The sequence below is a fragment of the Thamnophis sirtalis genome, unplaced genomic scaffold (genome assembly GCF_051295495.1).
Source record: "Thamnophis sirtalis isolate CommonGarterSnake01/CBP01778 unplaced genomic scaffold, rThaSir2_p1.2 scaffold_4, whole genome shotgun sequence".
In the NCBI taxonomy this organism is placed as follows: domain Eukaryota; kingdom Metazoa; phylum Chordata; class Lepidosauria; order Squamata; family Natricidae; genus Thamnophis; species Thamnophis sirtalis.
In genome coordinates, this window is record NW_028261384.1 from 37904663 (window position 1) to 37931916 (window position 27254).

Here is a 27254-nt window from a genome sequence, read left to right on the forward strand (position 1 = left end):
AATTTGGGATGGTTTCAAGGTATAGAATGATACTGAAAAGTTCATCTTGTAAGAATGGTTTTGGTTCTTCCAACTTCCACCTTCTGGCAAACAAACAGGGATATCTAGTTTATTATTTGTCTTTGCTATTTATATTCAAGCATAACAGGGAAACAGCATTGTGGATTTAGTCTCATAAAGGAGCACAATACTAGGAGAAGAGCCATGTTTTTCTCCTCAGTATTGTGTTCCTTCTTGAGACTGAATCCTCAATGTTGTTTCTCTGTTATGCTTGAATATAAATACCAATGACAAATAATAAACTGGATTTCCCCGTGTGTTTAACACAAGTTGAAAGATGAAACCACCCAGACCCTTGGGGTGAAGTCTTTTGTTAGGTAAAATGGGCTTTTCAGGAGGGCACCAAAACAAAGGAAGTTCACAGTTAAATACCTAGAATGTTGAGGTCCTTTAACCATTGGAGAATGGTGTTGGGTTTTTCTAGGTTGCAATTTCCTTGTAAGGTTATCCTTGGCTTGTATTATGAAATGGGGAGGAAGCTTTTATTCTATGATTTATATGAAAGTGTTGCTCTGCTGGGGCAAGAAAGATTAGTTTGGGTCTGATAAGATTAGGGAAAGAGAGGGTTTGACCCAGTCACATCCAAAATCCAATGAGAGGAATAAATGCAATCTCCATTTTGTTTTGTCTATGTAAGGAGGTATTCCACCAACCTAGAAAGAGTCTGTGGCCAGGGAATTAGACATAACATTACTTATAGGACTATTTGTCTGTTGATCTAAAAGATGTTTTTCTTGAAGAGGGAGAAAAACAGATCCATCTGCTTGTACATTCTGTCTCCTCAAAAATCAGCTAAAGACTCAAACTATGATAAGAAATTTTGCACTAACTGCAGTCTGATTCTAGGGCCAGATCTTCAAGACTTTTCTTGCCTAGGATTTGTCAGGCTCTTTTCCATTGGGATTTCGGAGATAAATAAAAATTCCAAACAACATAGCAATATATTTCTGAGTATCAGTGCTAGTAAGGAATAGCAGGAGAATAATGTAACATCTCTAGAGTATATCATTAATACTGAGTTAATTTCAGTTAATTTCAGTCTTCCTACTGGATCCCTTAGATGCAAAGAGCATAAAATATCTTCATATTCAAGATGAGCCTTGCTGAAAAAATAGCATTTTTGGGTTCCTCTGAGTTCCTTTTCCCCCATTAATCTTCGGTCTTGTCTCACTGCTTTGTCTTAATCACTTATCCCATTTTTCCTCCCATAGTACTTGCTTCCTTGTGTCTGTGCTGAAAGTACAGAAGGATCTGTAAAGTCTGCTTGCTCTTTTACTGAGTTCTTCAAAGGATTCTTTAAAGCACAAAAGAAAAGGTAAAATTATTATCTTTACCTATTACCACAATATTAGTATCATTTCTTCCTCTTTGCCTTCAAGATTCCATCCTGTATGCATCTGAAATGTATGCATTTCAGGTGCTTCTATTGCCCCTTTTCCTTAGCTTCTAGGAATGTAGATGGAAACATGGCTGCCTAGATGTCCTCTTGAAGAGAGTGAAATAGTAAGATTTATTACAATGACGTAATTTAGCTTGGATTTAGTTCATTTTCTTAAAGGCTAAATTCATTATCCTAGAAATCACTAATACAACAAAGAAAGAAATGAAGGAAAGACAGCTAGTTTGGTCTGGTTATGGTTATAGAGAAGATAGGAGAAAGGAGTATTAGGCATGTTCTCTGCCTTGAGTTATTTATAAAATAATAAAGTGATATAGTAAATAAAATAAAAATGGTACTTTAATCACAATCAAATGTCTTTTTTCCTTCCTTCCTTCCCTTCCTCCCTTCCTCCCTCCCTCCCTCCTTCCACCTTCCCTCATTGATTGATTGATTGATTGATTGATTGCCATTTTAAGGTGAATGTAATTTGCATACATTTAACAGTCCATTTGGCAGAGACAGGTATGTAGCTACATATGGAAAAGAAATGTTTCAGACAAAAGGCAAATATAATCCTTTTACATGCTAGCTGTGTTTGATTATTAACTGAACAAATGGTTATCCATACCTTCAGATGATCCCACATATTATGTGTGTAATTCTTATGAGCAGATAAATATGTTTTGTTCTGCAGATCCATTGACTGTAATGTGGTTTTATTAAATATTGTCTAATAAACATTATACAAATTTTATAAATAAACACATATTTTAGGACAGTGTATCAGGACAGTATGCCTTCTATCTTTTTTGTGCAATAGTTTAAGTATCCAATGAACCATGCAGCCTAGTAATCAAAATTAAAGAAATTTATAAAATACAGTTTCAATATCAATCTAATTCTCAACTGTAGATGGCAGTTTATTCCATCATTTTTCTAAAATGAAAGCACAATATTAGCATGAAGTTTTTAATAAGGTTTTGTTTAAAACGACATACACACCAAACTATGAATAATAATATGGTAACCCAAGGAAAAAGTTATGTCTTTATCCTATATATAGTTTGGATAAAATAAATCATATTGTACTTTTAGGAAACAATATTCATGACTCTTACTATATTTTCTAGTTATCTAAGCTAAATTTCAGAACCTATGGAAGAAGAATGGACAAAGTGTGGCTCTGCAGAACTTATTTCAGGCTTAGCCAGCATGGCCAATGCTAGAAAAAAATAAGAGTTACCGTTGGTGACATCTACAGAGCCACACATTACTTACCTCTGTTGTAGGTAACTACTAGTTGCCCTTTTCAACTCAGCATTATTATTATTTTTACTTTGCTACCAGGTAAAACTTTATAAACTAAACATATATAGTGGGCACTAAGTTTGAAGAACTAAAAAAAGATCAATTTGCATATGAATTCTGGTATGGGAATATATGGATAATATTTTATGTTAATTCTTTAATGATTGTGAGTTCTATGTACTACAAGAAAAATGTATTTCAGATTTACTATTGAGAATAATGCCAATATGTAGATCACTAAAAGGATAGGGACTTATTTGGGACACATAGTGGGGAGATTTTTCTTTTGATTGCCATAGAGAAGATAGTGCTCTCTTTATCTGCTCCAGGAGAAAAATATATTTTATTTAATATCCAGTTATTAATAATAGAGTTCTTTAATATCTTTTGGAAATAATATATCCAGAGGAGCAGACATAATTGATGACACTGTAGATCCATTTGTATCTCTAGTTTTCAAATATTTTGGAATATTTCAAATGTTATCATTTTCTATACTTTCTTCGCAATGTTGACTGAAGATAAAAAGCAAGGACGTCTTTTTTTCTTTTTATGCCTGGAGTATTTAGCTCCCTCTAGTGTCCAATTTCAGAAATTATTAGGATTTTAGCTGTCTTAAACAATTTTGTACCTCTGAAGGTACTATTTATTCCATTATGTTTTGAAGAATTATCCTGCTGATGGTCTGAATTGAGCCCTTTCTATAATTTTTCCAAACATTTCATTAGATAGGAAAATATAAATATGAAAAGAAGCAAGGAAAATAATGTGATTCAATTTTACTGAGGAAAGCAAAATTAATTTCTAAAAGAATTATTAGGAAAATGTTCTTTCCTACTCTTCCTCAATATAGATGCCTCTAGATTTATGGATAATTTCCAGGTTCCCTATTAGAATGGCCATTGCTGAGAATTCTGGAATTTCCCACATTACTTACATTCCTCCTAAATTAGATAAGACATTCTAATTGCCCTAGAGATATGAATTTGTGGCCAATACATTTGTAGCTGGTTTATTTTGTTAAAAAAATCTACAACCTGAAACTCTCAATCACAAGAATTGTCCTCCATTCTCTTTATTTATAGTATAGGATCCTAAAAAAAAACCCCACAAAGTTCTCTAAACCATAAAACTGTCTTCTGTCTTTATTTATATTCTGGAGTAGTGAGATAATGAAGAGAAGCTGAGCAGGAGAGATATATGGACAGACATTATTATTGATCCTATTTATCCTAGAACTGGTAAAAAGGGACTTTTATACAGATACTTAAGATTCCTTCCTACCCCACCCCATCACCGATGTACTGATATGAGGAAAAGGTCCAAGTGGGTGGAAGGATTTTTGATCCTCTCTCAAGCTTATTTTCTCAGAATTGGTTCTAAAACTAGACGTAAAGTTTATTAGTACAAAAATTGTAAACGGAGCAAAGAAGGAAGCAGGGGGCTTTAGAAAGACAACATTATGGCAATTCAAGTTTTTGATTAATTTTTTTTTTTTTTTTTTTTTTAGAATTGTAGGTCTTCATTTTATTTATTTGTTCACAAACAAATTGTGTATCTTTTGTTTGACTTCATATTCTTCCTTTTTATATTTAAGGATTTGTATTGTTACCAACTGTATGATCGATAAACTTGCACAACTTCTTTGTAAATGTCCAGATTATATTTGAAATGTCTTCTATCCATTATTTTAAATAGTCTTCAATACACTGTGAAGAAGATCTGATCACACATCCTTCTTCTTTTTTTTTTTTAAGAGAACTTTTTTATTTTTCTTTAAAAAAAAAACCACAAATATGTCATCATTTGTCAATCATTAAGACATTGAAGTACAATTTTTTTTGTTGTGTGTACCCCTCCCTCCCTCCACCCCCCCACCCCCCCTCCTCCTTCCCCCCCCGACTTCCCAGAACCCGTACACGGTATGGATTTTTAACTAACACAGTCTAAAATCTATTGAGAAAAAAGAAATAAAGAAATTAATGACATTCTAGATTGACCTTAGCTTCTTCTTACTGAACTGACTTTTAACAGTTTAAATCATTTCTGATCTTAAGCATAGGCTAACTGGAATTTCTTAGTCCCGTATTTATTTTGTATATAGTCAATCCATTTTTTCCAGTCTCGTTTATATCTCTCATTTGAATGATCTTTGAGATATGCCGATATTTTAGCCATTTCAGCTAAGTTTGTTACTTTCAATGTCCATTCTTGGATTGTAGGCAAGTCTTCCTTCTTCCAATATTGCGCCACCAACAGTCTTGCTGCAGTTATCAGGTGCAGAATCAAATTGGTCTCTACCACTGTAAAGTCAGTACATATACCTAGTAAAAATAACTGAGGAATAAACTTTATCCTTCTTTTAAAAACATTTTGCATGACCCACCATATTTTTATCCAAAATGCCTTAACCTTTTGGCAGGTCCACCATATATGATAATATGTAGCATCGAGAGAACCACACCTCCAACATTTAGGCTGTACATTCGGATACATAGAAGCCAACTTTTTAGGATCTAAATGCCATCTATAGAACATCTTGTAAAAATTTTCTCTCAGATTTTGAGCTTGTGTAAATTTCACATTTCTTACCCAAATTCTTTCCCATGTATCCAACATTATTGGTTCCTCAATATTTTGAGCCCATTTTATCATACAATCTTTAACTAATTCTGTTTCCGAATCCATCTGTATTAATACATTATATATCCTCTTTATATGCATTAAGCTTTGATCTCTTATTTGTTTAAACAGATTATCCTCAACTTGAATAAAACCAATTTTTTGATCTATTTTCCACCTAGCCTGTAATTGCCCATACTGGAACCATGTTTGAACTACCTTCTCCTCTTTTAATACCTCTAAAGATTTTAATTGTAATACCCCCCTTTCCGAGGTAAGAAGCTGTCTGTAAGTAATTCTGTCCTGTTTTTGTGCTGTATTCATATTTTCAATTGCATGTCTAGGAATTGCCCACATGGGTATCTTGTCATTTAATTTATATTGGTATTTCTTCCAAACCCGCAATAAAGCATTTCTTAAAATATGACTTTTAAAGTTCTTATCCAATTTTTTGTTGAATAACAGGTAAGCATGCCAACCAAATACCAGATCGTGTCCCTCAATGTTCAATATTCTATCATTGGTTAAATGAATCCAATCACTAATTACAGATAATGCCACTGCATCATAATATAGTTTTAAATTAGGTAGTTTCAATCCTCCTCTCTCACGTACATCTTGCATTATTTTCATCTTTACCCTCGGCTTCTTTCCTGCCCACACAAATTTGTTGATACCCTTCTGCCATTCTAAAAGGTTCGCATCTTTTTTAAGTATAGGTAACATTTGGAAAAGAAATAAAAATTTTGGTAAAATGTTCATTTTCACTGCCGTTATCCTGCCCAGCAAAGATAAGTGCAATTTCTCCCATTTTTTCATCTCTGTCTGTATGCTATGCCAAAGTGGTTCATAATTATGCTTATATAATTTCCCATTTGAAGTTAAAATGTTAACTCCAAGATATTTAACTTTTTTAACTACCTCACATCCTAGCATCACTCCTAATTCTTCCTTTTGTTTAATATTCATATTTATAGCTAATATTTTGGTTTTTCCTAAGTTTATTTTAAAGCCAGACACTTGACCATATTGATTAATCGTATTCATTAAAACCATACTGGATTTCTGCGGTTGTTCCAATATTATGACCAAATCATCCGCAAAAGCGCAGACTCTATATTCTTGCTGCCTAATCTTGATCCCTTTTAAACCATCCAAGCCCCGTATTTTATTCAACAATACTTCCAAAGTTATAATAAACAATAATGGGGACAAAGGACAGCCCTGTCTTGTACCTTTTCCAATTTGAAAAGAGTCTGTTAAACTTCCATTGACTATGATTTGTGCTGTTTGCTGTTGGTATATTGCTTTAATTGACTGTAAAAAATTATCTCCTATCTGCATTTTTTGCAATATCTTCAGCAGAAATTGCCAGTTAACTCGATCAAAGGCCTTCTCAGCATCCAAAAATATAAATGCAGCAGGGATCTGGTTGTTCTTTCCCAAATATTCTAATGCATTAATAATTAATCTGACATTACTTTTCATCTGTCTCCCTTGTATAAAACCTGTTTGGTCCGTATGTATCAATTGTTGAATGACCAACATTAACCTATTTGCTAATATTTTAGTAAAAATTTTATAATCTACATTCAGTAATGAAATAGGTCTATAATTTTTGGGTTGAGTAGTATCTTGATCTTCTTTGGGTATCAAAGATATAAACGCTGTCTTCCAAGATGGAGGGACTTTACCTTCCGTTTGAATCATATTAAATAATTCTCTAAGAGGTTCTACCATTTCTAACTGTAAGTTTTTATAGTAAACCGCTGTCAAGCCATCTGTACCTGGTGCTTTCCCTGACTTTAATTGCTTAATTACCTGCAGGATTTCCCCCGAGGTTATTGGTTGATTCAATTTTTGCCTGTGTTCTTCTCTAACTGAAGGTATTTTCTCCTTGCCTAAATATTTGTCTATGTCTAAACCATTAATTTTATCCCCTTTATACAGTTCTGTAAAAAATTCCCAGAAAGCCTTTTGAATCTCTTCCTGTTGGAACACCTCCTTCCCTCTGTAAATCAGTTTAGATATATTTCGAGTTTTCCTTTTTTTCCTAATCTGATAAGCTAACCATCTGCCAGGTTTGTTTGCATTACAAAAAGTATTGTGTTTTGCATATAATAAATTAGTAGCTACCTGGTCAGAGATCAACATGTCAAATTGAGATTTTAATATGTTAATAGCTTCCTTAACCTTTGTATCGTCTGGTTTCCTTGTTAACTCCAGCTCTTTTCTCTTAATTTCCTCTTCCAGTTCTGTTCGTTTTAACCCTTGCTTATTTCTATGTGTTTTATTTATATTCATCAAAACTCCTCTCATATACGCTTTGCTTGCATCCCATACAAATTCCATAGATGTACCCTTATTCATATTCAAAACAAAATATTCAGATAGTAATTTTTTACAATCATTAATATAGTTTTCATATCTAAATAAATTTTCATTCAGATTTTGATTAATTATTGTTTTCCTTATTTTTATATCTTGGCTTTAAATCAAACCAAAGACATTATTTTTGTTCAACACAATCTATATGTGGGAACTTAAACCTTTTTTTTTCACAAAGTTTGCTATACGTTACTGTGCTTAGTAGTGTGATTTTATACTATTTCATATGGTTATGTAATAATCCAAATTCAGGAGAGGGAATATGTTTTGGATGAAGGCTCATTTTGTGTTTGCCAGCAAATGTTTAAAAGATTTGAGCAGCGGGACCGGAAAAAGCACAATAGATGTGAGGTATTGAGAGGTCTGAAGTGTGTGCCCACACAGCTATGAATTCCTCTTTCCTTTTCAAATCTTCATTTATCAGCCTGTTTTCATGCCGTTTTGTTCAGTAGTAGCAAATAAACAGAGAAGGAAATTGTACCTTATTGAGGCCTTTGATTCAATCTCCCTCTCTATATTTTTACTGCTACTGAACATCCAAAATGGCCTGAAAAATGTTTCAAAACAGCCTGAAAAATGCCCCCCAAACAGGTTGAAAAATGTCCCCAAAATAGGTTGAAAAATGGGTGGAGGGACAGCCAGTGGTGGGATTAGACAGTTCACCAAACTGGGCAAAATTTTAACAATTGATTCACCTGAACTGGTCCAAACCGGTTGAATCGCACCTCTGACTATGAGAAAATATTTAGTAGAGGATCTTGTGACAATAGTTCTAAAATAATTGTCTTTGTATTTGTATACTTACCTCCATGATAAGAGTATATATCCAAGTATAATTTTCTTGAATGAAGAAATCACATTTGAGGCCTTTAATATGTTTTCAAATGTTTGTGCTTTTTTAGCAGAGCATAGTAGTGTTCAGTACCTAGAACTGAATTCTACTGAACTACTTATAGCCAGGTCTTAGGACTAAACAAATAAGAGAATGAGAAATGTGTGTTTGCTGCTCCATTATTGTAAGGTAAACATTACCAAAGTAAGAATAGAAAATGAAGATATGATATTATATATCCAAATCTTATTATCATTTATTCTGTTGACAGGGCAAATTCTGGTTCTAGCACAGAATCAGTTTTGGCAGTCAGTTTTTGCTTGACTGCTTTTTGAAATATTCTAATAGTAACTATTGAAATGCTTTATTGTATAGGGGAATTTGTGGAACTAAACTTTTTGCTACAAATGAAGGGTCATGGCATTAGCTGCTACTGCTTAGTTGCTATTTGCAGTCATAATCCTTTTTGAGAATATCTTAATCTTTTTTCATTAACACTAACTGGAATGTTAAAAACAAAGGATTTAGGACTGCTTCTATTAACACAATGTTTCTCAACCTTAACAGCTTTAAAATGTGTGCCCTTCATGATATTATCCTTCTCCCACCTCCTGAAAAGCAAAGGTATAGTGCTACCTTTGAAATTTTTCATTCTCAGAACAGTGGCAAATATACAAATGCAGAAGTAACAATACTAAAATACCTTCATTATAATCATACATGGTTCAGTAAACTTTTAAATTAGATACAAACACAGATAGGTGAACAGACAGGATGAAGATCTTAGGAAAATAAATCATGCAATGTTTTATAGCATAACAGGAAACGGATGTGACACTTTGGGATGAAAAATTAAAGTCACCTATAAAAAGCTACATTTCTTTCACAATTGCAGTGTCATTCAGTCACAGCTACTTTTTATTCTGGAGGATTAGAAAAATCACATGGAAGGTATAAGGTATTTTCTAATCAAGATACTGTTTTTTATGATAAGCATATTATTATTTTACTCATTAACTAAATAAAGATAATTTCAACCAACAAACAGATGAATTTGTAAATTAAGTTCTTAAACATGTTTTGATGAGAAAGGCACACAATCTGTGTTTGCAAGTTTTGACATTAACTGATACATATTTAAATATATTTAGGGCAGAACTGACGTATGACATTAAGAAACCAAGGAAGTGTGGTTAATGAAAACATAATCTGCTCCAAGAATCCTACATAAGACAGTTATGGTATTGAAATCATGAATTGTTGATTAAGTCTTAATGGCTGAATTCATATCAAATGTGAATTTACCAAAGTAGTAAAATAAATTAATCTGCACACTGTTAGTTAGATACCACTTGTATCAATTGCATTTTATTATTATTCCATTTGTGAATCACAAGAATGAAAATTTGCTGCTCCTGGTAGACATGGTTATTCTTGCAAATCAGTAAAAATTGATAAAGGCAGCTGTTATTCTAACTGCTGGCCTAACAAATAATCAGGATATGGAAAAAAGAAAAAAGACCAGTGACATTAAGAAGACGAATGCCACATAACATGTAATTACTGGACACTAATACTGCTGAATTCATATAGCATTCTGAGCAATAATTAGTTCAATTCAAAATTGTGATCATGTGATTATAATCCAGGATTTTGACAAATGGCCTGCAGTTCTAACTGACCCAATGTTCTATGGTCATGTGGTTGCAATTTGCAATCTCCTCTGGCAGCTTCTGACAAGCAAAGTCAATGGGGAAGCTGGCAAGAGGTCACAAATAGTGATCATGTGCCCATTATTCCCAATGATCTTTGGATTCACTCAATAACAGCAGCCAGAATTGCCTTTGCTAAATTGCATAAGCTGATAAGATCATACCATGTGACTTGGTGATGGAAATTCTAATCATTGTTATAGGTGTTACCTGTATTAGTTAATTCATTGGGCTAAGTCAAACATTGTAGTTTACAAATCATATTAGCATTAGATTTCCAGGAAAGCCAAAACCAGTCAACCCACATTAGATTTAGGACAAAAGAAAGCCTAACTATTGAAGTACACTTTGAATGTCTCTGCCAAAGTTGCAATTACAGGGGTTTCTGCTGAAAAGCATCTTTTGTACCACATTCTCCTAATGGAGATGTTTCTTTAACATTGGGAGCCCCTTGTCAGCACAGGCAGCGCCCAAAGTAACAGAATGTTAGGTATAATTTTTTATTAGAAAGAAAGAGTATATAATAAAGTTATACAAAGTTAGGAAAATATAGTGTAGGAACTGAAGGAAAACCCAGCATAGTTATATTTCTCATAATGTACAATTAAGTTAAATCTTATAATTTATTTCATGAGGTGTATTAAAGGCCAACAACTTTAATGGCTTGTAAAGAGAGCTAATTTAATTTATGGGCTTTTGTGCCAGGGTTTAGAACACTGGAAGTGTGACAGAACCAGTTTCTTAACTTTATTGATGGTTATTTTATGATGAGTAACTTATGTGCTTTATAATATGCATGTTATTTATTTTTATCTGTCATATTGTAAGCTGCCCAGTCATCTTTTTGGGTGGCTATATAATCAATAAATCAAACAAACAAATAAATTGATGGCTATTAAAGCACTATTTCCTCCTATATCACTTATGCTAATCAGTATTACTTGTTGAAGAAAAAGTAGGTAGGAGTAGTCTACTACATAACTCATAACTTTTCCTGTCAGAAGAGTTCTAGAAAAAATCATTTAAAATGAATTAAAGGAAAGAGTTCCAGCAATTCTGTATTATCTTGGTTTAAGGGTAATTTCATTTTAAAAGAATTTTAAGCAGGTCTATAAGCTTGCATAATTTGACACACTTTAAAGTTCAGACAAGAAACTTGACACTAAAATTGAGGAGTTTATTTCAAGCACAATCTGCCCTTAAGACTTTCTGGTGCTTTTTAAAACTTATTCACAGAACATAGCTTGCTTGAATTGTTCTTTCTACTCTCAGAACCTATAAAAAGTAGCATCTATCTCTTAAAAAGAAATAGTTTACACCCACTGGGATATTTTATGAAACAGGTTTCCTTGTTTCAGTACAACATGATACTGTTCTATATCTTTTCATTTATAATTATTTTCTTATAGGTTTGAGTATACAGAATCCATCCAGCAAAGAGATATTTGAATTAAATGCTTGAGTTCATATACTATGTATACCATAATATGGTTTATTCTATTTTGACTTGGCATGAGACAAGTTCCAGTTCTTATACAATAAACCCTCAGATGCTTGGGCCTTCAACTGTTGCTGATTAGTGTCAGGTCAATCAACAGCAAGTGCCCCTCCCTTATTTGTGACCTTACTGGAGGAACAAGTTGATCTGGAGTGTATCATCAAGACCTAGCTGACACAGAGGGTGATGTTCCTCTATTGGAGAGGTGTCTAACTGGGTTTAGGTCTCGGGTGAAGCATTTGTCATTTGGGAATCTATTTTGGTCTTTTGATGGCTTTTGATACCATCAACCATGGAATCATTTTGGGCCAGATGTGATATCTGGGACTGGCTGGTGCAGTCTTTTATAGATTCAGCCCCTTTCTTCAAGGCTAATCCCAATTGTGTTCATAAAGAGGAAGAGTTCCAGTTTGCAAATGCTCCTTTGTGGTGTGCCATACAATTCGGTGCTCTCTTTTTAACATCTATATCAGGCTATCTGTTCGGGATGGTTTAGGTCTGTTTGGACCACCCAGCGGCAAAAGTATTGGCTGCGGTCTCAAAGCATCGAGATCGCACGACCATCTCGTCGCGACGTTGGCTCCTCCTGCTCAGCCATTATTTCTTGTTCTATTCTCAGACTGGAAGAATTCTTTGGATAATAGGTCGAACCCTGTTCTGATTATTTTGAGTAGGGAATATATTATATTTTGGATGTTTCATTTCTTTCCTGTAATGACTTCCACTATGTTCATTTCTTCTTTATTTGAACTTCTTTGAATCAATTATTATCTGTCCATTGGTGTCTTCAGCATACTTGTGTAAAATTGGAACCTTGTTCTAAGTTCAGCTTTTGGATGAATTCTTGTTTTTCTTTATCTGTTTCCATATTCATGTAGATGTTTTTATAATACTGCTTCTTGTCTCTTGTAACAGCTGTCTGAAATTCCTTTAATTTCCTCCTCAAGATATTTGTATTTCTTGTGTTCTCTTCTGTTCTGTACTTGGCAATTTCCACCATTAGTTCTAACACTGCCTTCCTGTTAGTGTTAGTATTTTTCTTTCTGTGATCAGCTGTGAAGTAAAGCCTTTGCCTTATTTTTTCATACTTTAATATAGTGTACCATCACAATGTATTCCATGATCTTATCCAAGTATTATATATATATATATATATATATATATATATATATATATATATATATATATATATATATATATATATATATATATATATATATATATATATATATATATATATATATATATATATATATATATATTATATATCTTTAGAGAAGTGAGCCAGCTGGAATTAAAACCAGAGAGAAGCTAGAGTTAACAATAAGTGTAATATAAAGTATAAAAGAGGTGATATATGCCATTAATGAGGTTTGTTGAATATTTTTCTAACTTTTGCTTCTTTGTCCCATTATCTTCAAGGAACTAAACATCTTGAATCGATAATAATAACAATTATGTTCTATTTCTTTTGCTTTCCTTCTCTTACCATTTATGTATTACCATTTTGTTACAAATACTTTCCTTAACCATACTACCTTGATAAACTAAGATTGTCTGGTAAATGATAATAATCGATAGGTTAAGAAATATATACATTTACAAAACATTTTTGCTTATAATTTTCAGCTGTACAGGATGAATACAGGATAAATAAAGTAGGACCATCTCGCAATATGTTTTGAAGAGAAAGCTATGATTCATAAGTGTATATAGTATCTGTCTGGAAAAGCTGCAGCTATGTTAAGAGGTTAAGACAGCTCTTATAGGTGCAGTTATCACATTGCCCTAATGTAGCTTAACATTAGATTAATATTCTTCTACCTACATGCTGTTTTAGATTTCAGTTGTTTTAATTACTAGCCAAGCTAGATAATGATTTTTGATGACCAGGAATGATGGTGTGCGTGCGTGTGCGTGCATGTGTGTGTGTATCTGTATCTGTATGAGAAAGATCCTGGTAAAGATTTCATATTCTTTTGGAACTAAAGTAATGATCAGGTTATAAAATTGTACCCCATGTATTATTTGAAGTTGGAACAGTTTTACCTTGGCTTCTCCTTAAAACATCTGTTGTGCTGTAATTAATAATGGTGGTGAAAACAGAGTGCAGAAGAGCAGTGCTAATTAGTCTACATATGATGTATTCAGAGTTTTAAAAAGCAATCACATCCATACATGTAAGGGGCAACCTTGTTTACTGTAGTTCTCCAAATGTGAAGTGATAGCATCTTGTCCTAGATGACTTTACAGAGGGATTTTTTTCCTCATAAACCAATTTAATCAAACATCATTCAAATTGCCCTTCACTGCATTTGTGTGCTCAGTATCTTCCAAAACTAAAGAGTTATCAGGCAGTCAGTTTTTATATTAATGGTCTGCTTCAGAACCTTGAGTTTTTCTGCACTGCAACCTTAACCCGTTTGACAGCTGTGTGTAAACTATCTGGAAAACTAGTTAGCTTAAATTAATTTTATGGATTATAGCTCCTTCTTGTTCTTTGATGATAGTAATGCTCTGATACTTTGTCAAGACCACATTTATCAAGGTCCTAGATAGGTGGATTCCCTTGCTTCTTTATACTTCCATTTGTGCTGGAAAATGGAACCCTTTCTTTTCCAAAAGAGTATTTTATTTGACATTCCTTTATTTCTTTTCGTCTGATTTGTTCCCTGTGAACTAGTGCATAAACTCATCCCCCCCCCCAAATATATTTTTTATTATTCTTCCTGGTATTTGGCATTGAAAGGGAAACAGGCATAAAGCTTGACAATTTCCTTTGGTTAAAATAAAAATTAAAAAAGAAATAAAGATCCATTCTATCAGTAAATATGTTAAAATAATTTTAGCATTTTTCCTGTATCTTTGGCTTGAAGGGGAACTGGTGGAGCACTTGCCAATTTCACTTACTTTAAACAATAGTACCTTCAAGTGAACTTGTAAAACAAAAATTTGCCCTTTAATCTTTCCACAAATGAGCACATATTTTAATAAAAACAATCCATCAGGGTTCATCAACATCCATTCAGAAAGAGACAGGCATTTCAATGGCTTAGGAGACAATGGCAATGGCCAAGTGACAAAAAAAGAGATGGTCCTGCTACATCAAACAATAGCTGCCAACTGCAGAGAAGAAAGTGATGTTAAAATAGTATAATGTAGAAAGGGAATTGAAAGGCACAGTTTCTGCCAGAACAAATCTACTTCAATATATATAGAAGGAAAAAGCATGTAGAAGTTACCTGTCTTGGGGCTTGGGGTAGGTAGATAATTGTTAGGTTCCTGTTCCTGATAAAAATATTAGAGGCTGTACTCATACTGGAATAATCTGATTGTCCAGAATAGGAATCAAAATAATTATATTCCAGAAGTTATCTTTTAATGTTGCACTATGTGTCATAATGGCAGTTGCTGTCAACACATCATAAGGTCCAACTGATTCCTGAATTGACAAGCTTTGGAAATCTGTTAGATTTACACATTATCTAAGCTATAAACCATGGTTTATAAACTACAATGATTTTGCATAATTAACATTTAATATTAAACTAAATCAAACACTAACATTCAGGAGTAATGTAAATATAAACCCAACAACATACAGTTATAAAAAAGGTTAAATGTTATCTCCCTTGAAAAATGGACACATAAAACCACTATAAAGTAGTATAGTATAAACTTGTTCTCATTAGAAGTATTGAAGCCAATCCCAAAGATGCTTTTTGAAAAGGCAACTGGTCTTTCTTTGTTTTTCCATGAAGATGTTTTGCTTCTTCATTTCAATCAGTACAACTATTGTATAATCTGTATAACTGGGAATCTCCATAGATTGAAGTCACTATGGAATGAGTTATTATGCTCAGTTTTAATAACATATATGATAATTATTAAAAGCTTGAAAAATTGAATTTAAAATGTCTTTCACTCTATTAATCAGATATCGGGAGAAGACAGATCTTTTATGTGTTAGCCAAACTTTTAAAACATATGTTATTAGAGAATTGAGGCATTGTTTAATCCAAAGTCCAAAATGGTACCGGTCCATGGCTTCTTAGAAACCGGACCACACTAGTGATTGGCGAACAAGCAAAGCTTTATCGGTGCATATATGGGAACTAGATTGTGAGTGAAACTATTTCCCCCCACTGTTGAAAAACTATCTTCCATAAAACCAGTCCCCTGGTGCCAGAAAGGTTGGGAACAGCTGATTTAATCAATATTCTTAAAATGTTATATAGCACCTATATTTGAACATAAATTGCAACGTGGAAATTTCTTCTAACTTTGTAAGATATACCTAATTATTTTTACTGCATTTTCTCTTAATTCCTTCTTCTTTAACTGTAATCAGGAGAAAAGAAAAGCTTTAAACTTTCCAAGGCTATCATCTTTACCTTACTATTTCTAGGAAACATAAAGCAGTTCTCTACTTCTTTTCAAAACCAGTCTGTACATCTGGACTGTGTATGTAGTTGAAGGTGAAAATGCTGAAACTGAAAGGAAAACAGGACATGAGAATGTATGCATTCACATATTGTACTAAATCATCTTATGTTTCATAATGCTTCATAATATGTCTAAATTTGACATATAAATATAAATAAATAAATAAATAAATAAATATGAAACATTGAATAAAAATCCTGAACCCAGCTATCTTCTGGCAAGCTTCATGGCACTGTAGTGATTTAAACTTACATCTCACATATCTATTATCCTGTCTCTCCTTTATTAAAGAATAAATAATACCTAAGAAGCTGGTGAAGAAAAAAAAAAGTTTTTTCCAAACAAAAAATGAAGATGGACTTATTTGTAGATAACATTTTTTTCTTATGGGCCTGTCTTATGTTTAGGAGTTCCTGAAAGCACCTCTGGTCTCACCTTATCTGTTCTGTTGCTTCCGTGTACAACTTCTCCATATAACACTGTATAATGCTTGTATACTAACACTGATAGATGAATGTACTATAATTAGAATTACTGAATGAAGGTTTTTTTGTTCCTGGCGCAATGTCCTAGAGAGGAAATTCCCACCCCATTAAAACAAAATGTATGACTGCAAGGATTCAGTTTCCTATATTTAGATCAATGAGATGTAATTAAGGATGTAATCTTAAATTTAGACATTTCAGCATTCACCAGGAAGATTTGATATTAGTTTCACATTAGCAACAAATAGCAATTTTAGAACTATATAATCAGAAGAGAAAAAATAGCTTTCAATAGCAAAAAATAAATAAAAAGGCTTCAACGGAAAGAGACATTATTCCTGTGCTTTATTCATGTTGCAGTTTTTGAACCTGGAACATTTTTGGAAGAACAGTGTGTGTGTAAAAAAAAACTTTAAATATCAGTGTGTACATAAACAGATGTATTCTCTTAGAATATTGTGTGTGAGCATAATGAAGAAATATAAACAAACAAACAGCATCCACTTGCATCAAAAGGTTATTTCTTCAGTCTTGGTAAAGGGGACTATGTGGTAATAATCAATATAAACACATGGATGTTAGTTCCAACTCAGTAATGGTTATCATTGAGCATTCCTAACTTCTTTGTGTGGTCCTTGTTATTGTTAAAATATTCCTAATGGAGGAAGCATTAAGGAGCAACGAAAAGTGCAGTCAATTCTTTCAGAAAGGAAAAATGCTTTTCTTAAATACAGTTGCAATTGACAAAATGCTGGATATTTTGTGACAATTATAGCTCTTTCATAAACTGTCAAATCTTGTCATAACACATGCTATAAACAAGGACAGATTTAGAGGTGCTTTATGATAGTTATGTGTAGGATGTAGACTGCTGGATGTTAAATTTCAAGTGCAGGGGAAAAAACTTTAATAGATCTTTGCTTGTTTATTGCAAGAGTGTTCTCTTTATGTGAGTTGAATCATACATTTACTGTCATAAATTTCAGCATTTGACATTTCCAGTCAACTTTATTTGTGACAGTTGCTGATATGTAAACAGAATTATAAAGAACCTTCAGCAACTCAAGATACGTAGAAGAGTTTTAAAACTTCCTAGGTATTTTCTTACTTTTTCTTTCCTTTATGAAAACTGAGATTGTTTTTCAGGGTCTGATTATACATGGATGGTTATATTATAATAAAGCAAATCTATTTGACATGACAGCAAAAGTAGAATGCTTTGTTATGAAAAGCTGGGACGAGATTAGATTCTGTAGGTGACTGAAGTCCTATTATTATTATTAATAATAATAATTCAAATTCTAAACACTTGTAAGTCATATATAGGAACATTTCAGGAGATAATACTTCTTATGTTTGGATAAAATGAACAATGTCAGAAATTCTGAATACACCCTCAGCATGAAATCTTCACAGTAAATTAGCTGAAGAATTGGACATGGAGGCATGAGGATCACTAAAGTTCAGTTGCCTAAGTATGAAAGAAGGGGTGCAGCTAATTTATTTATCTACCTCCTGGAAACCTATTTATCTTGTTCAGCCAATAGAGGAGTGTCCTACTTTTTTTTCATTCCTAAGATCTATATGTAGCCTGTCAATTGCTGCATTTCAAAAATTAGATATTGATATGGATAGCACCAATAAACATAATTTATATCTGTCTTGCATTTATTATATATTTGACAAATTCTTGTTTTGTGATGTGAAATATTACAATTTGGTAAGAGATTTTAGACAGGCTCTGTGTATCAAGATTTTTGTAGGTCACATATTGAACTGAATGGCAGTTTATTTTATTGCAGAATTCCATTTGTCGATATAATGGACTGCTTATAGCCATTTCTGTTGTTGCATTATTGACTGCATCTGCAATATCTTGACATGGCTTTATTTATTTGTTCAATTTCTATGGATGTTATTAGGTAAACTAGAGAGGACACCCACTTAGATGAGTTAATTTTACTTTATGGTAAGGCTACATTAGCAGAATCTTGCAAGTGTAAAAGAAAAATTCTTTGTCTGTCACTTGTAATAGCCTGATCAATTAGGCTGTTCTTAAGTTTCCATGAGTGATTGGACTAGCTCTGATAATTGAACCAATTCTCGGACAGTTGAAACACTCTTGCAAGGAATAAAATGGGCCAATTTATGTAAATAAATCAACTAATACAAGTACAGTGTTATATTCCCACACTTGAGGAAGATCAATAATGAAATATAGAGAAAAAATGTCTCAAGATTGGAGTAGAGGTGTTTAGTGGTTGCAGTAATTCAATAGGCTTATAAGAGATTGGATTTAATCCCTGGTTATCAGGAAACCTAATACTTAACATCAGCATGGACTTTCAGATACAAACATTCTCTTTAAAGTCTTTATTGGGTTTTAAATATCCCCACATATTATGTTGTTTTGTTTTCATCACACAACTGTAGTTTTCTTCTGTTGTGGGAGAATGACATCTAAATGTCATTGTGGATAACTAGCCTCCTACCTTTCACCTGAAAGGTGAAACAGTAACTTGTTGGACTCTGTCAAGCTCATCCACCCAGATTGTGGCATATGCATCCTGTTGCTGATAAAGAGATCTACAGTCTATATTCCTGCTCCCAGCCTTTCATATTTCTCTAGTTTATGGCATGGCACAAAGTTTTATGGTTGCAGTATTGCTGTTGATGGGTGGATGTGAGTGGGAACTTCATAGTCTGAGGTTTCTAATTGCATGAGAAGGCATCTGGAAGCATGTTCTGGAAGCTGGGACATATGAAAAATAAAACTAAAGCAGAAGAAAAACTTTGTCCACTGCCATGGATGTGGGATTTTGTGTTTTGTAGCATGTCTAAATTTTTATGGTACGACGAACTTGCATAGAGAGGGCTGTTCCTTCCAGCAGGTCTCTCCATTATTGAAAGATATTTTTACATCATCAATTCTTTATTATCCCACAACTCTACTTAATTATAACAAGTAAATTATCTGTAAGAAGATTTCATAAACATATGAGCCAAGAATACATTTCTTAAAATGTTAGGTGAGATCAGAGTATGATTACATAGATAATATTCATAATGTTAGTGATCTGTATAAGGAACATTCTGAAATTGGAAAAATAATGCAATGTGGATGAATGTTTAATAATGTTAAAAATAATTTAGAGACTGAACAAGAAAATATAAGAGGAGGGGTTAAATAGGGAGATTTAAAGTATTTTTTTAATAAGCATCCAGATTGAAACCACAAGGTTTAACTATTCACCTTATTCTTTAACTCAAAATAAAAGCTTATTGGGCTTGTATAACTTATATCAGGAAAGATTTGGTTAATAGATCTAATAGTAGGAAAATATTATTTTAGCCACCTTACAAGTCAAGCATGTTTTTATATCAAGATTTATGATTATGAAGTGACAGAAGAGAGCAACTTATTTAAGTTTGTTATTTTAGAATGAGCCACAGGTTGATTTAAAGTTAGAACACTAACAGGGAAAATAAGTTACTCACCACTAGTTTTACTTTTTCATATATCTTTACTGTAGAAAATAGAATGGAAAGAGCTTAAAAATCTGATGGATTTATAAGATTTAATAACTACCAAACTGTTTTGCTGCTTCTAATATAATTCATGCTCTCTATTTTTTGAGGTCTGGTAACTGGTGAAGTTTCATTACAATCAAGTTATACAATAGGCAGTTATATAAAATAGCACCATTATTTTCTTAACCTTCAAAGTGCAGTGTAATATTCGCACCATATCCAACACAAGTAACAGGAGAATTTAACTGCCTACAAAATAAACAGTGATGTTTTGATCCACTTCAGCATAGCATACTGTACATTTTATCTGAAGCAGAGAAAGAAATGCAAGAATATCTAGCCAAAACTGAAGTCATGCAGTCCAGTGACTTTAAACAAGAATTTTGCAAAAGTTTTCAAAAGGTGCTTTGGGACAAGTAGAATAGGAAACAAAGCACCTCTATTTGACATTAAAGCTGCCACAGAGCAATATAATTTCTGTTCTGGAAATGAATGGACAGTTCCAATATATCGTAGAACAAGATCAGATGGCTCTCTTTATTCATCTTTTAACTTTTTTTCTGTGTTAAAAGTATCAAGAAGTCCTTGTTTTCACATGTTTACTAGTACGTGTGTCCAGCTTTCAGTATTTGGTAGCCTAATTCTCTTTTTCTTGCAATAAACCTGACAGAGATTTTGTGTAAACCTACTTTCATAAGTGTGAGCTGATGTTAGAGGATTGACACACATCTTTCACAGGCTATTTCCAACATATAAAGCAATACTATCAGTTTTTTAACAGATGGTACAAAATTTGAAGAGAGGTGCTTTGTTATATTCCCTTGAATTGTGACACACTGCTTTCAAATGCTTTCCACAGCCCTACTATATGAAACATCTTAAGTAAAATAAATTAAAAATATGCTACATATTCATAAAATGAGAATAGAGTGCTGACCTAGAACATTCTGTTCTCAAAATAACAATCTCAAAGGGAAGATATAATTAATTCTGGATTTAAAAGATTTAAATAACTACTCATCTAGAATGGTTGACTGCATTATAGCAATTTATACTTCCTATCTTGTATTGATCAAGATAATTGCCTAGAACAATCAATGCTGGAATGGAGATTGTGGGCAGGTATCTTTGCGATGGATATGGATATTCTAGACTAGTATATTCTTTAAATTTATGAATTTTTGATGTCATAATATGTCACATTAATCCAGAAATTTTATTTATCAAGTAATATATGTTGAAATCAACAATAGTAGGTTGTACTAATGTAGCCAGGAAAACAGATTCTAAGCATAAGGCAAAGACAACAAAATGCCGGCAATTACCTATTGCAAGTAACTTATTTCCTCCACCTTACAAAGCTCTATATCTTGGGTCCCTCTACACAGGATGCTAGATATCATCCATTTCTCTTTTTTTAAAGAAAAAAATAGAAAGCAACTGTTCTTATACCTTCTTACTGAAAATAAATGTTCTAGGTAGGATATAGTATGAAACCCTAACATAGCAGCTCACCCTATATTGAATAACTTATCCAGTCTGTGTCTTTCTGTAATTTTATTCTGTACCTGGGACAGGTTTTCTGATAGGCATCTTTGGTGATGAAGAAAAGCTCTTGCAGGAACAAACTACAAAAAGCCCTGGGGTAGCAATGAGAGAAAGGAATATATGCAGTAAGAATTGGGGAAATCTTAATTTAGATACTTGGAGTCAACAAGGTAGCTTAACATATCTATTTCAAACCATGAGGAAGAGATTCCTTACTCCAAACATTATTTTCCAACAGTATTTGCTTTTGTCCTTTTACTATTGGCAGTTAGAGTATGAAAAACAGCAGCAGAAAACTATTTTCCTAGAAAAAAAAATTTTTTTTGTCTTGGCTAAGAATCAACACTAACTTGATGACACATAATTAATCAGGCTTTAAAAACTTTATGGTAGGGAAGGGTCAATCTGGTTGTTCTCCTTTTGACAAACATGCAATTTAATCAAATATATACTTATTTTAAAGCAATTTTCTATGAAGTTGTGGATTAGATTGCTGAGGAATCACTAAACACTTTATAGCAGTGTTTCTCAAACCTGCCAGCTTTAAGTTGTATGGACTTTAACTATTAGAATTCTTCAATCAGTAGTTTGGCTAGGGATCACTGGGAGTTGAAATCCAAGATCTTCAAGTTACTAAGATTGAGAAACACTACTTTCAGTATAGCCTTACAGGTAGTCCTCGACTTACGACCACAATTGAGCCCAACATTTCCATTACTAAGCTTAAGTGTTAAATGAATGTTGCCCCATATTATGACCTTTCTTGGCACAGTTGTTAAGTGAATAATTGCAGTTGTTTAGTGAATCATTTGCTCATTAGGTCAGGAGTAGTCAACTTTTTTATACCTACCGCCACTTTTGTATCTCTGTTAGTAGTAAAATTTTCTAACCGCCCACTGGTTCCACAGTAATGGTGATTTATAAATTAGGGAAGTCAATTAAATTTTAAAAAGGAAAGTGCTTCAGTATCGGACAAAACCCGTACCGCTCACCATGAAAGCTGGAACGCCCACTAGTGGGCGGTAGGGACCAGGTTGACTACCACTGCATTAGGCAAATCTGATTTCCCCCACTGACTTTGCTTATTGGAATCTGGCTGGGAGGTTACAAATGGTGATCAAAGATTGTGGCATAGTGCATCTGTTGTAAATACAGGCCAGTTGCTTAACCTCCAAATTTTGATTATATGACCATGAGGATGCTGCAATGATCCTAAAATGACTGAAACTGATCATGTCACTTTTTTCAGTGCCATTATAACTTCAAATGACTACTAAATGAATGGTTGGAAGTTGAGGACTACCTGTACTTCAATATATAGCATATGTATAACTAATAGAGTTGTACACATACATAAAGGTGTTTCAAAACTTATTGAGTTCCTGTCTTTCAGTTCTTAAATAAAGCACCTTTTTCTGAAGTCTCTCCAGTAGTTGTGGAGGGCAGCTGTACAATCTGGGAAAAGGAACTTGACTTTAAACAGCCATGGACAAAGTCTACACTTGGAATTTGCATGTCAGGATACATTTTTGTTTTTGAATTAAAAGTTCTATACTGCCATAGTTTATAGATCATTAGTTCTTTTTTTTAGCTGCCCATTTTCTGCCCATTATAACTTAATGGAGAAAATATACTATTTATTAGTAGCATTAGAAGCTTTGTAAACAATTTTTAAAATTGAAAAGAAGCTTTACTGTGTTTTCATCATTTTAAAATCTAAAGTTTTAATATATCAACTCTAATTCTCACCTGATTGTTTCTTATGGTGCAGAGCATCTTATACAGTCTTGATCTGACAGGTCTATACATATGTTCAGTTTTTTTAATAGCCCAAATTTCCAAAATCTTAATGAGAAAACTGAGGTACGATTGGTAAACTGTGAGAGTATATGTTACTAATATGTAATTATTAGCTTTAAATATTTTTGCCAGAATATTCTTGGGAAAATAGAATAACAGCTGTTGGCCATACCTTCAAAATAGAGATAGCAGTTCCCTTCCATTCTCACATTTACTTAATTTCCCCATACTTCGACAATTCCTTTGTGAAGTATATTTTTTCTTTTTCTTTTTTAAAAAGTATGATATTTGGTTTTACTTCTAAGCAGACACCAATAAGATTGCAGATTTCATAATCAATGTTGTCATGCAGAGTCAATTTTATTAAACAATTCCAAAATTCCAGTATAAAATTAGTTTGGTATCCATATATCTGAGATAGTATCTGTTACATTGTGTTAAGATATGATTTAACTGAGACTAATTACCACTGTCTAGGCACTATGAGTGGCAAGAATATATTACTGGTTTTATTAATAGAATAGTGAATTGGATTATAAACTAACAAATACTCCCTATATTTAAGATTACACATCTTTAGAGGGGGTGTTTCCACCTGTTCCTGAGAGATAGAATTTATATTTGAACAATACAGCTAAAGGCATAAAAGACTTTATACAGCATATGGTAGGGGAGCAAGGAAGACTCTTCAGCAAAGGTGGCTCTGTGGGAAGGCAGTAAGAATGATGTGCTAGTCCTTCCAGACAGGAGGATGCAAAAATGAGGTTAATATTCAGGCTGTAAAAAGTTATCTAACTGGAGGTGTAAGTGACATGTTGAAGCTATTCATCAGAATTGCTGTGAAAACAGAAATAAAACAGGATGCCCATGGAGTTTACCCAAAATAGAAGGCTCAAGTCTGAGCAACCAGCTGAGCAGACAAATGAAATATGGATAACAGAGGCTGAATCTATATGAAGTGGAAATAATGACTTTAAGCTCCTCCCATTTTCTTTTTACTTTATTGAGCTGCAAGGCAACTGTAAGAGGCTTTTGTCAGAAATACATTTTGCTGAACTGAAGGTAGACACTTGAATGCTGGAATCTTTCCAACTCTCCATTCAATCATTTGCAAAATGTCTGCATCATCTATATATGAATAAGTTTCTTGCTTACAAAATTAAGTAAAAACATAACATATAATTGCCCCAAAGATGCTTTTTAAAGAGGCAATTAGACCTTCTTGTTTTTCTTTGAAAACAAGATCGAATTTGCTTCTCATCCAAGACCTTTCTTTAGCTTTGAAGAAGATAATTATATTCAGAAACTATTTGAGGAGGATAACTGCTTTTTAGCAAATAAAATAATATATTTTTATTAAATTATTATTCCCAGTGAATCACCTTTCTGGGCTTTTTAACAATTAACAGAAAATCATCTGGGGATGCCTCACATACGTATCTTTTATGTCAAGTCTTCTGTCTTATGGAGGAGCCTGCCCTGGGAGAAATAAATGCCCCTGGCCCTGTTGGCCTTCAGAAAAGAGGTGAAGACTTAGTTTTCTCCTAGGCACTGAGGCAGAATGTTGATAGAGCTGTCATGAATGCAACTTTTATAGGACCTCAACATTGTTTGCTCTTATAAATTGACTTTTTATTATTTTATGTTTTAATTTTGTTTTCCACCCAGACTTCTTTCTGATAGATGGGGAGCTATGAACATTTGCTTAATATATAAAATAAAATAAGAACAGTAATGCAATACTATACCGCACCTCACCACACCACATCACACAAAAGCGTGCACACACATTTTATTCATTCATCCATTAAAGGGCAGAAAAAGAAGGCCAAAAGAAAAACAGACATGGCTAGGTATCTCACTCAGTAACCAGTTGCAACATTCTACACCAACTATAGTTTCCAGAGCTAATAAAAGATACATTACAGTAATCTAGTATGAAGTTACTAATATGTGAAAAATAGTAGGTAAATGATTCCAGTCCAGGGAAAAATGCAACCAAAGAGTCATAGTGCTGGAAGGGATCTTGGAGGTCTTCTAGTTCAATCACTGCCCAAGGCAGGTTGAACTCCCATTGATGGAAGATACTAGGATCACACTTCCTAGTACCTGGAAATGACTTGACTTCATGGCCTTCTTGTTGTCAGAATGCAATTTTAGTTTGCATCTCAGGCTGTCACTTACATCATTCCTATGTGCAAATCCAGAATATGAACAACTTCTCCTTATTCATATACTACAGAGAACAGGACCAAATGATGACCTTCTCAAGTTTCTTATTATAAATGTAAAAAAAACCCATGTTCCTGACTCTCAGTAATGCATACCAGGTCAGTTGTCTTATCTATCATTATGAAGGAATAAAAGCTCAAGAACCAATGTGGCGTTTTACATAAGTATCAGGAAAGAACTGATAGGAAGCCACATCTACTGAGAAAAGGATTCTCAGTAGATATGGTCTTTGTTTAGTCCTTTACTCTCATAGTCTTTGCCTCTCCACAATCATCTCACTTTCTCCAAAGGGACTCCATTACACAAATAAAAATAAATTATAAATAAAGTTGTAAACAATTGTGCACCCAGCCCACCCACTAAACATAAGGAGTAAGATATCAAGGAGACCAATTCTTCCTAGTTTCACTATCAGTTCTTGCAAAAGAGGTGCTATACTCTTGAAATTTTTCATAACATTAATATTCACATTCTTGTTTCAGAAAGACCTGGCTAATGCACTGTCAAAAATGCCTCCTGCAAAATAAAGAAATAAAGAGTTTTAGAGGAAATCTAAACATGGACACTATAACTAAATCTTTCATATTCAAGTTGTAGTTAAGCCATGACATATACTTTCATAAGAATTAAAATTAAAATGCAGCCATGTTATAAAAAAGTATGAACTATGCAATTTAAAGGGATTTACTTTGCTTAGAAATGCAAATTTCAAATGGAGAATAACAAGAAAGCTCATATGTCTGGATGACTCAAAAAAGAAAAAGAATTTTGGAAAATTAAAAAAAAGATAATATCAAAAGAGCACTATTTGAAGATTAGGCATGGTTGAGAATCATTTTTGGGAAGTTTTTATGTTCTTTGCTGTAGGCATTTTCAACTGGTCACTTAATAATGGTCTCTTCAGCTCTACCTCACCCATTTTCATTAGGCAGGAAAAAAAGAAGAAGCAAGTACATGGGATCACTTACAACTGATGGAAAATAAATTTTTTCACTTCACTTCTTCAATGAGAAATTATCAAAATTTGCATGTTTCTCAATAGTGAGATAGAAAGATTTTGAAATTAAACACTTTTGAATGTAAGGAATAGCAAAGTCACATTCATAATTTCAAAGGAGTTTGATTATTGGAAGCAATGAATTTGGATTAAGTCATTTATTTATTATTTATTTATTAATAAGATTTATAGGCCGCCCAATCCCGAGGGATTCCGGGCAGCTTACAAAAAAGAGAAGAAAGAAATAATAAAAAAAATAAAGAAGACCAATTTAAAATCACCACACATACATTCGTTCTGATCGGGGCTGGACCTCAACAGTGAGGTCAACAGCCCCAGGCCTGCTGGAATAGCCAGGTTTTAACAGCTTTTCTGAAGGCCATGAGAGTGGGTAAGGTCCGGATCTCTGGGGGT

The 27254-nt window shown here is 33.3% G+C and overlaps 1 protein-coding gene across 1 annotated transcript in view; it reads left to right on the forward strand.

Annotated features, from left to right (window-relative positions):
• LOC106557200 (histone deacetylase 9) overlaps positions 1-27254 on the forward strand; it is a 294128-nt gene that overhangs the window by 26349 nt on the left and 240525 nt on the right. Inside the window, exon 5 of the mRNA XM_014076373.2 lies at positions 1272-1375. The gene's annotated coding sequence lies outside the window, so the exon portion shown is untranslated. The remainder of the gene's footprint in view (positions 1-1271; positions 1376-27254) is intronic.